The 14,124-nt window shown below is 40.4% G+C and overlaps 1 pseudogene; it reads right to left on the bottom strand.

Moving 5' to 3' along the window:
* Window positions 1-12,676: 12,676 nt before the first annotated feature.
* On the bottom strand, window positions 12,677-13,139 carry LOC102827582 (annotated as a pseudogene).
* Between the last annotated feature and the right edge of the window lie 985 nt (window positions 13,140-14,124).

Raw genomic sequence — 14,124 nt, 5'->3', positions numbered from 1 at the left:
GTGACTGGTGGGTTTCAATCACAGATCATTTAATTAGTGACCAAGCCCTTAACTCTTGTGCCACCAGAGTTCCTTTCCCTCATCACAGGATATATATTTTAAATTAAACTTTTCCCCATTATTATTATTTCCCATTTTTGTGGTCTCACACAAAAAATGTTTTGAAAAATGGATAGATATATACCCAACCATAAATAGAAATTTGCTATTAACTCACATAAGGATATGTTGCAAACCAAGTATAGCACACATTTCAGAAACATAAGGAAAACAATTAAGAGCAGAAAAGGTAAAACTAAAATGTATAAAACTCACCCTGGCCTGTTTTTGGTGTTTTTAGCACTTCCAAAGGGAACTGAGTTATCAGTCTTGTAGCTTCAATATCCAGAGTATGATCTTCCAGTAGAAATAACAATTCAGTTGAAGATGGACAAATCAATCCTATTTACCTTGATTTTTCCATAAGGAAGGTGAGAGCTTGCCAAGTTCCCTTGGGTCTTGGTCACAGTCTTTGCTAACAAGTCACAGTAGATATATTTGGTGATGCTTTCTGGTGAGAGAAACCACTGTAGAATTTCTACAAAAATCACAACTTTATATCTACATTGTTGTGATATTTTCATATGTACAAGCATATAACTCTGTACTAAGATTTTCTATAATTGGTCTCCAATCAACTGAAGACATGGTATTGCTATGGTATAATTTAAAAACTTTTTCAGACTGTATTAATGAGTAGGTGGGATTAAAAGCAATTATCAACCACTTTCTCAGGCTGTGGTAGTTTATCTCAATACCTTGAACACAAAGTTATTCAGAAGACCAATGTGACAGAAATATTCTGTTTTCTTTGCAGTATACTTTGTAGGTGCAAGTTTCAGAGGGATTACTCTACTTTCAAGTACTGAAGGGGAATCTGTAGAAAAAGAAAGCATCTGGGGCTGGCAGCTGCAGCAATGATGTTGTTCTACCTGAATTATAAAGGCTCTTGGCTCTTGTGAACTTCTAATCTTAGTCACTAGTTAGAAAAAGTTAATTCTGTAGGGACAGAAGTAACACACGTCATAAGTCATGAAGAAACTTTAATGAGAAAGCAATGAACTACTATTTAATGATTGCCTACTATGTGCTAAGTACGACGTTAGGGATTTTCATGCTGCCTTATTTAATTAATATAAAAACATAGAGATGGGAGATGGGTAATGGACTTGAGACTTTTGCCAATTGTCTGTCAGAAAAGTTAAATGCATTGGCTGTAGAGCCAGACTGTCAGGATGCAAATTCTGTATGTGTGGCACTGTCAGATAAGCACTGGACTGGTAACCACAATGTAGGCAATTTAAACCAACCAGCCACTCTTGGAAACCTTATAAAGTGTCTCTTAGTTGGAACTGACTCAATGGCAAATCGACAATATGAGTAAATTTGGGTAGGTTACTTAACCTCTTTGATTCTCAGTTTTCTCAACTATAAAATGTGCACAGAAATGGTAAATTTTAAAAGAGCTCTTGAAATCTATGCAACATATGTGACATGCACTACCTGCGCTATTACTAATAATGTAACATTATTAAATAATATGCAATTCCGGAAAACAAAACATCATCTGTCAGCCAACTTTTATGGCATTATTGATCAACTGATTAGATACTAGTGAGAATTTAGAGCATCTTGCTCAATCTTTACTTTTCATGAGTTTGGTGGTTAAAATGAATGAAAGAAGAACCCAAAGGAGAGAGAAATGAACACTGAGGAAGATGATATTTTGGGATTGAATTGATTGTTTAGTGTTGTAGGATGGTTGCTGCTGTTGTTACGTGCTGTCCAGTCATTTTGACTCACAGAGAACCTGAATATGGGTTTCCCAGGCTTTAAATCTTTGTGGGAGCAGAAATCCTCATTTTTTTTCCTGCTTTAGGATGGTTGTTGTTGTTAAGTGCTGTCATGTTGGTTCTAACTCAAGTGACCCTGTATATGGTTTCTGAGAAGCAGCTGGTTAGGAGCTACAAAATAAAGGGATGGAACAAAAGGTATGCTTTAAACCCAACTCTCTATGCAACAATATATATAGAGAAGACTGCAATAGAGGGCAAGTGTCAGAAAGTATCTAGAATGCTTACTCCAAGGGCATGTAGTTTGAACTCCTCACTTTTCTTTTTGGATGCATTATCATCGATCAGAGGCCAGACTGGCTGCATTTAAAAACCTAGGGCTTCCTCAACTTGTAGAGATTGCTATGTTAACATGTACTATATACTTTTTTTTTTTTTTTTTTTTTTAACGTTTTATTGTGAATTATGTGATAGTTTACATGGGAGAACACTAGTTTTACATTTATCCTATCGTATATCATTTCATTGCCATAGTTGCAATCCCTTCCAGGCATCATCAATCAACCAAAGGTTATACCCTCCAAGCCTGCTCCCCTGGTGGTCAGCACACAGCCCCTCTCCCTCTCTGGGTCTAAAGCCCCCAGCCTCTCCATCTCTCCACTTCATTGTCTTTGCCTCCATATCTGGTGTCACTGTTTCTCTGGGTAGGATCCCGCATTCCGCTCTTTTCCCTTGATGGTCCCAGGGACCTCCGCTCCTAGACTGCAAAGTTAATCACTCCCCTCCTTGCTACAAAACATCTACCTTTACATTCAAGGTGTCCTGCCTACTCATGTATTCCTCTTGAGTTTCAGTCTTGGAAGGGAGTTTGCTCTGAGGGGTCCTGAGCACTTGTCTTGATGGCTCCTGGGTGAACAGCTTACTTGTTCTTGTAGTAATCAATAAGACTGCTGTTATTGTTTTGGATTTTTCCTGCTGGTCTTTCTTTCACGAAGTATCTTCTGTTCTTCTAGCTGCTCCAGGCTGGTCTACTCGTCCTTTAAAGTGGAAATTTCCTACTTCAGACAATTCTGGATGGGGTTCTGGATTCCACCTATAGTCTTATGCAATGTAAAGGCTCCACAGGAAGCCTCTTTCACTGGGCAAATTCTAGCCCCCTTTAAAGTATTCCAATCAGTTGTATGCTGAAGACGGGCTTACAAGCTTTCCGTAGTGATGTTTCTGGCTATTCCTTTCTCCCCCACCACCGTCAAGTGTCTGTTTTATAATGGCAGGCAAGGGAAACCAAGATTCAAAAGACAGCCAAGCATCTTAACATTATTCCCACTTTTACCCCTTCAAACCATGCCTCAATCCCTGTATCCCAGAGTCCTGTTATTCTAAGGTTGTGTATACATCATCATTTACCTCTGTCCCACTTAGCCCATGCCATTCGTGCCTCTCCCATCAGCCTTGTTCTTCCATTCCTCTCCCCCATCTCGTGTATTGTCCCTCCTCCCCCGCCACCTCCCAGCACCCAAGCTATCCTGTGTCTATTCCCTACCCTGTGCTCTGTCTTCCCCTCCGTCCCCCTTCCTCTGATCCCATACATCCTGGTGATTAGCAAATATATATATAATTTCCTCCCCCTTTTAGGGTGGGTTCTTTTTCTTAGTCTTTTACAATAATGGTCCCATGCAGTAGTTCTCCTTTTGCTACTGACTAATTTCACTCAACATAATGTCCTCAAGGTTCATCCATGTTATGTGGTGGCTTGCAGCTTCCTTGTTGTTTTTCAAGGTAGCATAGTATTCCATTGTGTGTATGTACCACAGTTTGTTTATGAATTCTTCAATTGGTGGGCATTCAGTGCTATGTTTTTATTTTGCATTTTTGTGACCTGATGTTAGGGAATTATCCTTGAAGTATGACTGCATTCAACACACATAGATGTCCTGGTAAACTGTCTTAGCCTGGGTTCTCTCAAAAAGCAAAGCCAATGAAGTTTTTATTTAACCACACACACACGAGGGTGAGTAAAAAATTATCCGCACTCAGTTATATTAGAATGCCTGCACATGTCCACGGCTGATGACGTTGAGCATGTGTGTGAAATGATTCTGTTGATTAGATGAGTGATAGTGGATTATGTGGTAAATCATTTGCAAATCAGCCATGGCTCTGCTTATGAAATAATTCACAATAGACTTGGGTTTAGAAAAGTTTTTGCAAGATGGGTACAGAAACAACTCACAGAAGAGCATAAACAGAAGTGTTTGTACATCTGCAAACAAAATTTGGACCAATACTTAAAGGAGGGTAAAAGTTCCTTAAACAAAAATCATTACTGGTGGTGAGACATGGGTTCATCACTACATACCTGAGAGTAAACAGCAGAGTATGTCAAGGAACATCCTCAATCATCAACCCGGAGAAAGTTCAAAAGTCAACCATTAGCTGAAAAACTGATGCTTACAGTTTTCTGGGATTCTCAAGGGCCAGTATTGAAACACTATCAGGAAAAAGGTTCAACAATCAACAGTGCTCATTACAGTGAGATACTCACTGAAGAGCTAGCGCCTAAACTTCAGATTAAATGCAGAGGACTGCTATCCAAAGGCATTGTGATCTTGCAAGACAATGCAGGTCAGCACACCTCTGCCCACACTGTTGACACTCTGCAAAAACTTCATTTTGAAGTGTTAAACTATCCTCTGTATAGTCCTGATCTTGTTCCATTGGGCTTTCATCTATTTGATCCACTGAAAGCAGCCCTTCAAGGACACAGATTCACCTTTGATGAAGAAGTGAAGACAGTGATGCATTCATGGCTCACAGCTCAGCCTAAAATATTTTTAAATAAGGGAATATGAAAGCATTTTGACAGATGGACAAAGTGTATTGAAAAACAAGGAGATTATGTTGAGAAATGTGTATTCATCTTTTCTAAAAGTTGAATAAAATAAATTCTACAGCTGGAGCATGGATAAATTTTGAGTCACTTTGTGTGTGTGTGCATTGTTGTTGCTGTTGTTGTTAAGTGCTGTAGATTTGATTCTGACTTATAGTGACCCTGTATAAAATTTCCAAGGAGTGGCTGGTGGATTTGAAACAGCGACCTTGCAGTTAATGCTATGGCGCTGTAAGATAAGTACTGGACTGCTAACCGCAAGGTCAGCAGTTAGTGCTCACTAACTGCTCCACAAGAGAAAGATGAGGCTTTTTGCTGCTGCCAAGTAAGATTTACAACCTTAGAAAAAAAAAACCTGTTGATAACATTGCAAAGAATTGGTATTTCTGAATACTTAATTGTATTCTTCAGGAACCTGTACCTAGATAAAAAGGCAGTTGTTTAAACAAAACAAGGGGATATTAAATGGTTTAAATTTTAGGAAAAGGTGTGAACTATGGTTGTAACCTTTCATCAGACTTATTCAATCTGTATGCTGAGCAAATAAAAGTAGAATTGACTTTAATGATGAGGATTGAGCAAAGCTTTCAGGACCTTTATTTGCTGATGGGACACAACTCAAAATGCGAAGCTGAATTGGAACGTATGAAATATCAGTCTAGGAAAACTGCATGTCATCAAAATAAAATGGAACATATAAAGATTGATAACCTAGGCATCAATGAGCTGAAATGGATTGGTATTGACCATTTGAAATGGACAAATATATGGTTCACTATTCTGGGAATGAAAAATTGAAGAGGAATGATGTTGTATTCATCATTGAAATGATCATTTAAAGATCTATCTTGAATGGTACATGGTGGGGATTATAATCATTGTAATGAAACAAAGTATATGATTTGTTGAATGTAAAACTGTAAACTTTCACTCAATTCACAACAAAAACTTAAAAAAAAAAAAAAAGATTTGACTTGAAGTCCAATGCTGTCTGTGATAGGATAATATCAATATACCTACAAGGAACACCAGTTATATGACTAGTATTCAAATTTACATACCAACCTTTAAAGCCAATAATGTAATTGAAGAATTCTATCAACTTCTTCAGTCTCAAATTAATTAAATGTACATTCACTAAGCATCGATTTGAATGGCGATTGGAATGAGGAGGAAGAATTGGTTGTTTGGAAAATAAGGTCTTGGTAATAGAAATGATACCTGCAGATCTCATGATAGGAATTTGCAGGAGCAATGACATATTCACTGCAAATACCTTTTTTTCAACAGCATGAACGTATGGATCTCACCAGATGGAACACATAGGAATCAAATTGATTACAGCTGTCGAGAGAGACAATGGAGAACATCAATATCATCTGCCTAAACTGAGGCAGTCTGAACCAACTGTGGAACAGACCATCAATTGCTCATATACAAGTTCAGGTTGAATCTGAAGAAATCAAAACAACTCCATGAGAGCTCAATATGATTTTGAGTATATCCCACCTGAATTTAGAGACTATCTCAAGAACAGATTAGATACACTGAACATTAATAGCCCAAGACCAGAGGAGTTGTGGGGCGACATCAAGAACATCATGCATAAAGAAAGCAGATGGTCTTAAAAAGACAGGAAAGGGAGAAAACCCCACAATGGATGTCTGAAGAGACTGAATGGTGAAGTAAAAAGAGCTGATCTGAAAAATTTAAAGGGCAGTTCCAGAAGACAAAGTAAAATATAATGAATGTTCAAACAGCTGGAGTTAGAAAACCAAAAGGGAAGAACATGCACAGCATTCTCAAGCTGAAAGAACTTAAGAAAAAAATTCAATATTGAGGGATTCTATGGGAAAAATCCGCCACTCATCTGTCAATTTGTCATACTGTGGTGGCTTGTGTGTTGCTGTGATTCTGGAAACTATACCACTGGTATTTAAAATACCTTTAGGGTTAACCTCTAAAGGTATTTTAAATACCAGTGGTATAATACCTGTAGGGTTACCCATAAGGAGCTCTGGTAGTGTAGTGGTTACGAATCAGGCTGCGAACCTTAACGTCAGCAGTTCGAAACTACCAGCCACTCTGTGGGAGAAAGAAAAGGCCTTCTGCTCCAGTAAAGATTTACAGCCTCGGAAACGCTGTACAGGGTTGCTATGGGTCAGATCCGACTCGATGGCACTTAATAACAACAAGGGTTACCCATGGTGGACAGATTTCAGCTGAGCTTTCAGACTAAGACAGAGTAGGAGGAATGAGAGGCCGATCACTTCTGAATGGTTGTTGTTGTTGTTGTTAAGTGCCATTGAGTCGGTTCCGACTTATAGCAACCCTGTATAGGGTTTCTAAGGGGCGGCTGGTGAGCTTGAACAGCTGACCTTGCGGTTCAAACCAACCTTATATAGTCCAGTGCATTAACCCACTGAAAACCTTATGAATAGCAGTGGATCATTGTCAGATATAGCGCCAGAAGATGAGCCCCTCAGGTTGAAAGGCATTAAAAATACGACTGGGGAGGAGTTGCTCCCTCAAAGTAGAGTTCACTTTAATGGCATGAGTGGAGCAAAGCTTTCATTTGCTGATGTGGCACAACTCGAAATGCAGTTGATGTGGCAGAACTGGAAATGGGAAGAAACAGTTGCAAACATTCATTATTAATTGGAATGTGGAAAGTAAGAAGTATGAATCTAAGAAAAATGGGAATTGTTAAAAATGAAATGGAATGTATAAAGATCGGTATCCTAGGCATTAGTGAGCTGAAGTGTACTAATACTGGCCATTTTGAAACACACAATCACATGGGTTACTATGCTAAGAATGACAAACTGAAGAGGAGTGGTTTTGCATTCACGGTCAAAAAGAGCATTTTAAGATCTATCTTGAAGTTGCGTGCTATCTGTGATAGGATGATAGCCATACACCTATAAGAAAGGCCAGTAAATGCCACTATTATTCTAATTTATGCACCAACCACTAAAACCACCAATGATGAAACAGAAGAATTCTCCTAACTAAGATAAGTACTGGCCTGCAAACCTCAAGTTCAAGACATCAAATCCACCAGCTGCTCTCAAGACACTGTGTAGGGTTGCTCTGAGTCGGAACTGACTTGACAGCACAAAGCAGCAAAAGCAGCAACAACAACTAATTGCTTCAGTCTGAAATTGATTAAGCATGTAATCACTAAATGTTGATAATTGCTGGTGATTGGAACGCAAAAGTTGGAAGCAAAGAGGAAGGATCAGTAATTGAAAAATAATGGCCTTGATAATAGAAACAATGTGGGAGATACCATGACAGAATTTTGCAAGACCAATGACTTCATTAGAAATACCTTTTTTCAACAATACAGATGGTGACTATACATGTGGACCTCACTAAATGTAATTTACAGGAATAAAATGGACTACATCTGTGAGAAGAGGTGATGGAGAAGCTCAATACATCAATCAAAACAAGGCTGGGACAGACTGTGGAACAGACCATCAATTGCTCATGTGCAAGTTCATGCTGAAGCTGGGGAAAATGAAAACAAGTTTATGAGAGCCAAAATATGAACAGAGTCACCTGAACAGAGAGTACATCTCAAGAACAAATTTGATGCATTGGCCACCAACCACTGAAGACCAGAAGAGCTATGGCATGACATCAAGACCAATATGCATGAGGAAAGGAAAAGGTCATTAAAAAGATAGGAAAGAAAGAAAATACTAAACTAGATGTCAGAAGAGACTGAAATTTGCACTTGAGCATAGAGAAGCTAAAGCTTCTCTATGAAATGAGAAAATAAAAGCTTCATAGGAAATTTCAAAGGACAAGCTCAAGCAAAGTATTATAATAAAATGTGCAAAGACCAAAATGGGAGAATATGCTCAGCATTTCTCAAGCTGAAAGAACTGAATAAAAATTCGAGCCTCAATTTACAATGGTGAAAGATTCTATGAGTAGATATCGAAAGACGCAGGAAGCATCAAAAAAAGATGAAAGGAATACACAGTCATTGTATGAAAAAGAGTTGGTTGATATTCAACCATTTCAAGAGGTAGTATATGATCAAGAATCCATCAGATTGAAGGAAGAAGTCCAAGTTGCCCTGAAGGCATTGGACAAAAACAAGGCTCCAGGAATTGATGGACTACAAATTGAAGTGTTTCAATAAACTGATGTAACATTGGAGGCATTTACTTGTTTTGCCAAAAAATTTGGAAGATCTGGGATCGGAAGAGATCTATATTTCTGTCCATTTCAAAGAAAGTGATCCAATGGAATGTAGAAATCATCAAACAATATCATTAATAGCACGTGCAAGTAAAATTTTGCTGAAGTACATTTACAGGGAGCTACCAGAAATTCAAGCTGGACTCAGAGGAGGACTTATAAGGAGGGATATTATTGTTGATGTCAGATGGATCTTGGCTAAAAGCAAAAAATACCAGAAAGATGTTTACTGGTACTTTATTGACTATTCAAAGATTGTGTGGATCATAACAAACTGTTGATAACATTGTGAAGAATGGATATTCCAGAACACTTAATTGTGCTCATGAAGAACATGTAAATAGACCAAAAGGCAGTTGTTTGAATAGAACAAGGGGATGTTGAATGGTTTAAAATTAGAAAAGGTGTGTGCCAGGGTTATATTTTAAAATCATACAATCTGTATGCTGTGCAAATAATCTGAGAAACTGGATTATATGAAGAAGAATATGGCCTCAGGATTGAAGGAAGATGCATTCACAACCTGAGATACGCAGATGATGCAACCTGCTTGCTGGAAATGAAGAGGAGTTAAAATACTGATGAGAGGAGTTAAAATATTGACTAAAGGAGAGGAGTTAAAATATTGACTAAAGACAATAGCTGTTAGTGTGGAATCTACTTCAGTGTACATAAAACAAAAATCTTCACAACTCAACCAATACATTTGTTGTTATTGTTAAGTGCCATTGAGTAGGTTCCGACCCATAGCGACCCTGAATAGGCTTTTTGAGGAGCGGCTGGTAAGCTTGAACCACGCATTTTGTGGTTCAAACTGACTTTGCAGTCCAGCAAATAAACCCACAACATCATGGTAAACGGAGCACAGATTGAAGTTGTCAAAGACTTCATTTTACTTGGATCCACAATCAACACTCAAGGACATAGCAGTCAAGAAAAAAAGTCATATTGCTTTAGGCAAATCTGTTGCAAATGACTTCTTTAATGTGTGAAAGAGCAAAGATGTCAATTTGAGGACTAAGGTGAGTTTGATCCAAGTCCTGGTATTTTCAATGCCCTCATATGCATGTGAAAGTAGGAAAATGAATAAGTAAAACCCTAGAAGAATTGATACATTTGAACTACTACGGTTCTGGTGATGAATATTGAAAGTAGCACGGACTGCCAGAAGACCAAACGTATCTTGGAGTAAGTACAGCCAGAATGCCCCTTAGAAGCAAGACTTCCTTTCTTTTTGTTTGGACACATTGTCAGGAGGAATTAGTCCCTGGAGAAAGCCCTTATGATTGGTAAAGTGGAGGGTCAGTGAAAAAGAGGCAAATCCCTAGCAAGCTGGATTCACACACTTGGGCAGCAACAATGGGCTGAAACAAAAACAGTCGTGAAGACGGCTCAGGATTGGGCAGTGGTTCGTTCTGTTGTGCATAGGGTTGTTATGAGTGGCCACTGACTTAATGGCACATGTTGTTGTTGTGGTGTGCCGTGTAGTTGGTTCTGACTCATAGAGACCCTGTACAGGGTTTCCAAGGCTGCAAATCTTTACAGGAGCAGAAAGCCCCATCTTTCTCCCACGGAACAGCTGGTAGTTTCGAACTGCTGACCTTGAGGTTAGCAGCCGGATTCGTAACCACTACACTATGACAATAATAATATGAACAAAATGTTGAATGATGCAGAAATCATAAAAAAAGAATTTTAAAGGAATACAACAGTATCACCGTACCAAAAATGATTGGTTGACGTTCAACCATTTCAATAAGTAGAATATGGTCAAGAAAAATGGTGTTGAATGAATCTGCCCTGAAGGCACTGATGAAAAAGAAGTCTCCAGGAATTGATGGAATGCTAACTGAATTTTTTTAGAGCGATGAAAATATTCTTAAATTGGATAATGGTTGCATAACTCTATGACTATACTAAAAAACACTAAATTGTACAGTTTAGTAATGTTAACTGTATGGCATATAAATTGTAGCTAAATAAAAATGTTATTAAAAAAATAAAATAGAGTTTCACAAGAGTTACAGACAATAAAGATTAATATGATTACATATACAATTCTGCATTAATAGAAATAAACAATAATCTATAAGTGGATATGTAAGCAGACAGGCAAGGTGAACAAGTGTGAGTAGGCAAAAGGGACTACACTCACAACAATATATAGGTTTGGCAGACTATATTTCTACAAACATATACATTTTTGTTTTGGCTTATAATAAGAAAGGCTAGTTCTCACTTGCATTACATTTGTGGGTTCACTCCATGAGGTCTCCACCTTGAGATGAATGAGGAGACTTTCTGGGAAGTTGCTGGTCCCATGGCAGACAGAAAATGGTCCTGGCAATTCATGCACTGTTTTTTGTGTTTTTTTGTTTTTTTAATAGGAACCCATTGCCTTTTATTTGCATCTCTCAGAATACTGTACAAAGGAAGTGAAAATCATATTCACATTTTTCTTAGAAAGATTTTGAGGTGAAGGTTCCCTATGATACACAGGCTGGGGGTGAGGTACTAGGAGGCAGAAAGCAGGGCCTCATCTCCTCCCTTAGGCCCCTGGGAGAGGGCACAGATGCCCACAGCTTTTTGGAAGTAATAGAGAGACCCTGTGGGGCTGAGGAGAGGGTAGAAGGCTCCTCTTCAGGCCTGTGCACAGGTTCCAGCCCCACTTTCTTCCCCTCACAGGTAGAAGAGGCAGTGCCTACAAACCCCTCCTCCCTCAGCCCTCCCTCCCGGATTGGGTGAGCACATATTCCCAGTGTGCGTGCCACACAAGAGGGCCCTGATCTGTGCCATCTGCATGAGCAAACTATGAAGTAAGGGGTCCCGGGACCCATGAATTCTGTCCAAGCTCTCCACACCGCTCACACCACTGCAGAAGGCAATATCAAACGGGACCTATTAAGCATGACAACTCAGGGACCTCTGCCATCCAACTCCATCCCTTTAGCCAACCCAGGACCTTCAAACCAGAGCAGCCTCCCTTTCCTATTACCACTGCCATTCTGCGGGTAAAAGTCCTCTTCCCTCTTCTGAGCCTACTCCCTGCCTCCCTGCCAAGTTGAATCTAGCTTGTCTCCATATCTCCTTCCCTTCCCTCCCCCACTTCCACCAGGACCAGGATGGCAGGGCCCCTGGCTCTGTACCTCTGGGATCGGGACATGCACACCCAGCCCACCAACTCTCTCTCACTCTCCCCAGCACACTCAGTGAGTTTGCCAGAAGCATGAGACTTGAGGTAGCTCTCTGCCCAGAGGGATAAGTCAACATCACATGCCTGCTCCCAGATATACAAGCACACTGAGTCTGAGTGTAAGCCTAAAGACTGAAAAATTAAACAATCTAGAATTGTACCGTCCCTTCTGGGCCCCGTACAGGTGTTAAAGTGCTTTGTACGAACGAGGGTGAGCAGGGAAGTTCCCTGGCCTCCTGTCCCAACCTCATGGACCTGTGACTGGGGAGCCCAGCCCATTCCATGACTGCCCCCTCAGAGTCTCTATTCAAAAGGAAAAGATCAAAACAATCAGAAGGGGTTGAAGCCCCAAGAGGAGGGCCTACCCCAACCCCAACTCCACTACAAGCTACTCCAAGTCATCTACTGGGGGAAGCAAGGGGTGACCTAGGGCCCAGAGGCTCAGCCTCCACCTCTGGCAGCTTCCAGAGGCTCCTCTGTCTTCAGCATTGCGGCATAGGTCTTTGACCTCAGCCCTACCAGCCTGGGCAGGGGGCTACACCTTCAGTACTTATTGATCCCCAAAATCCACACTCTGTGGAGCTGGGGCAGCTTGGGGATGAGCATGCTCATCAAGGACACAGTGTTGAGGAAGAAATGGATCTGGTCGTACTTGGTGTAGAAACTGGTGAGGAAATACAGCACAATAGGCGTGATGGTCAAGCACTCTAGAGAGGCCGTGAACTGAACCCCATAGTCCATCTGATCCCAGTGGGTCAGCAATCTTGCCTTGCTCTGGTCCAGGGTCTCAAAGAGTGTCCCCATCACTTGTGCAGGAAGATGTATGTGCCCATGTTGTGGATGAGGTTGGTGAGGGTCCAGACGACAGGATGAAGGGGATGCTGAGCAGCACCACATGCAGAAGCCCAATGGTCAGCTTGTAGGACAGCCAGATGACACAGCTGTTCCTCACTCTGGTGTTGGGGTTCACCTCACCATGAGCAGTGCCCACATACATCCTGCCACCCTTCTCCCCACCATTGCTCTCTTAGCTTCTATCAGGCCTTGGAACACAGGTGGTCAGTGGGAAAGTTAAGTCAGAGTACCAATATGCTCCCCCACCCATGGGGCCAGAGGTCCAGGGCCCAGAAGAGGTGCCCAGGGGTGGTGGTGGGGGCCGCTGCTGCCCTAGCATCAGTAGAAGGACATTGTGTCAATGTTGCCCCCGTTTAATTGATAAAAGCATATCTTTTGACTACTCCCAATTTTCTAATTCTCTCACAAAGACTGACATCACTAAAAAAGACCCAAAGTATTTGGTGAATAGTAATGCAGTCTATTACAATATTAGGATTCACTGAGATACTGCATATAAAATGCATATCATAGTGAACATATACATGCATATTGTAAATACATACATACTTTTGATAGAAATGGAATGTATAAACATTGATATCGTAGGCATTAGTGAGTTGAAATGGACTGACTGGTATTGGTCATTTTGAATCTGACAATTACAGTTTATGGTAAAGTGGAAGGTCAGTGAAAAAGAGGAAGACCTCCAGTGAGATGGATTGGTACAGTGGCAGCAGCAATGGGCTCCAATGTAGCAATGATTGTGATTGGTGAAGGACCATGCAGTACTTCCTTCTGTTGGGCATAGGGTTGCTTTGAGTCAGTGCCAACTCGATGGCACACAACAACTAAATGCAGTCTGTCACAATGTTAAGAGGATTCACTGAAATATTATGTATAAAATGCATATTACAGTGAACCTATTTATGTTGTTGTAGTTGTTAAGTACTGTTGAGTAGATTCCAACTCACAGCAACCCTGTATAGGGTTTCCAAGGAGCAGCTGGTGAGCTTGAACCACTGACCTTGCAGTTCAAACAGCTTTGCAGTCTGACGCATTAGCCCACAGCGCCACACCAGGACTCCCAACCTATTTATACATACTGTAAATATATACTTGTTTTTAATAGCGCAAACAGGGAGCAAAGGTATATA

Source organism: Chrysochloris asiatica, unplaced genomic scaffold (genome assembly GCF_000296735.1).
Source record: "Chrysochloris asiatica unplaced genomic scaffold, ChrAsi1.0 scaffold00017, whole genome shotgun sequence".
Taxonomy (NCBI): domain Eukaryota; kingdom Metazoa; phylum Chordata; class Mammalia; order Afrosoricida; family Chrysochloridae; genus Chrysochloris; species Chrysochloris asiatica.
The sequence above is the reverse complement of the archived record's forward strand: the minus strand, read 5'-3'. Positions and strand labels throughout refer to the sequence as shown.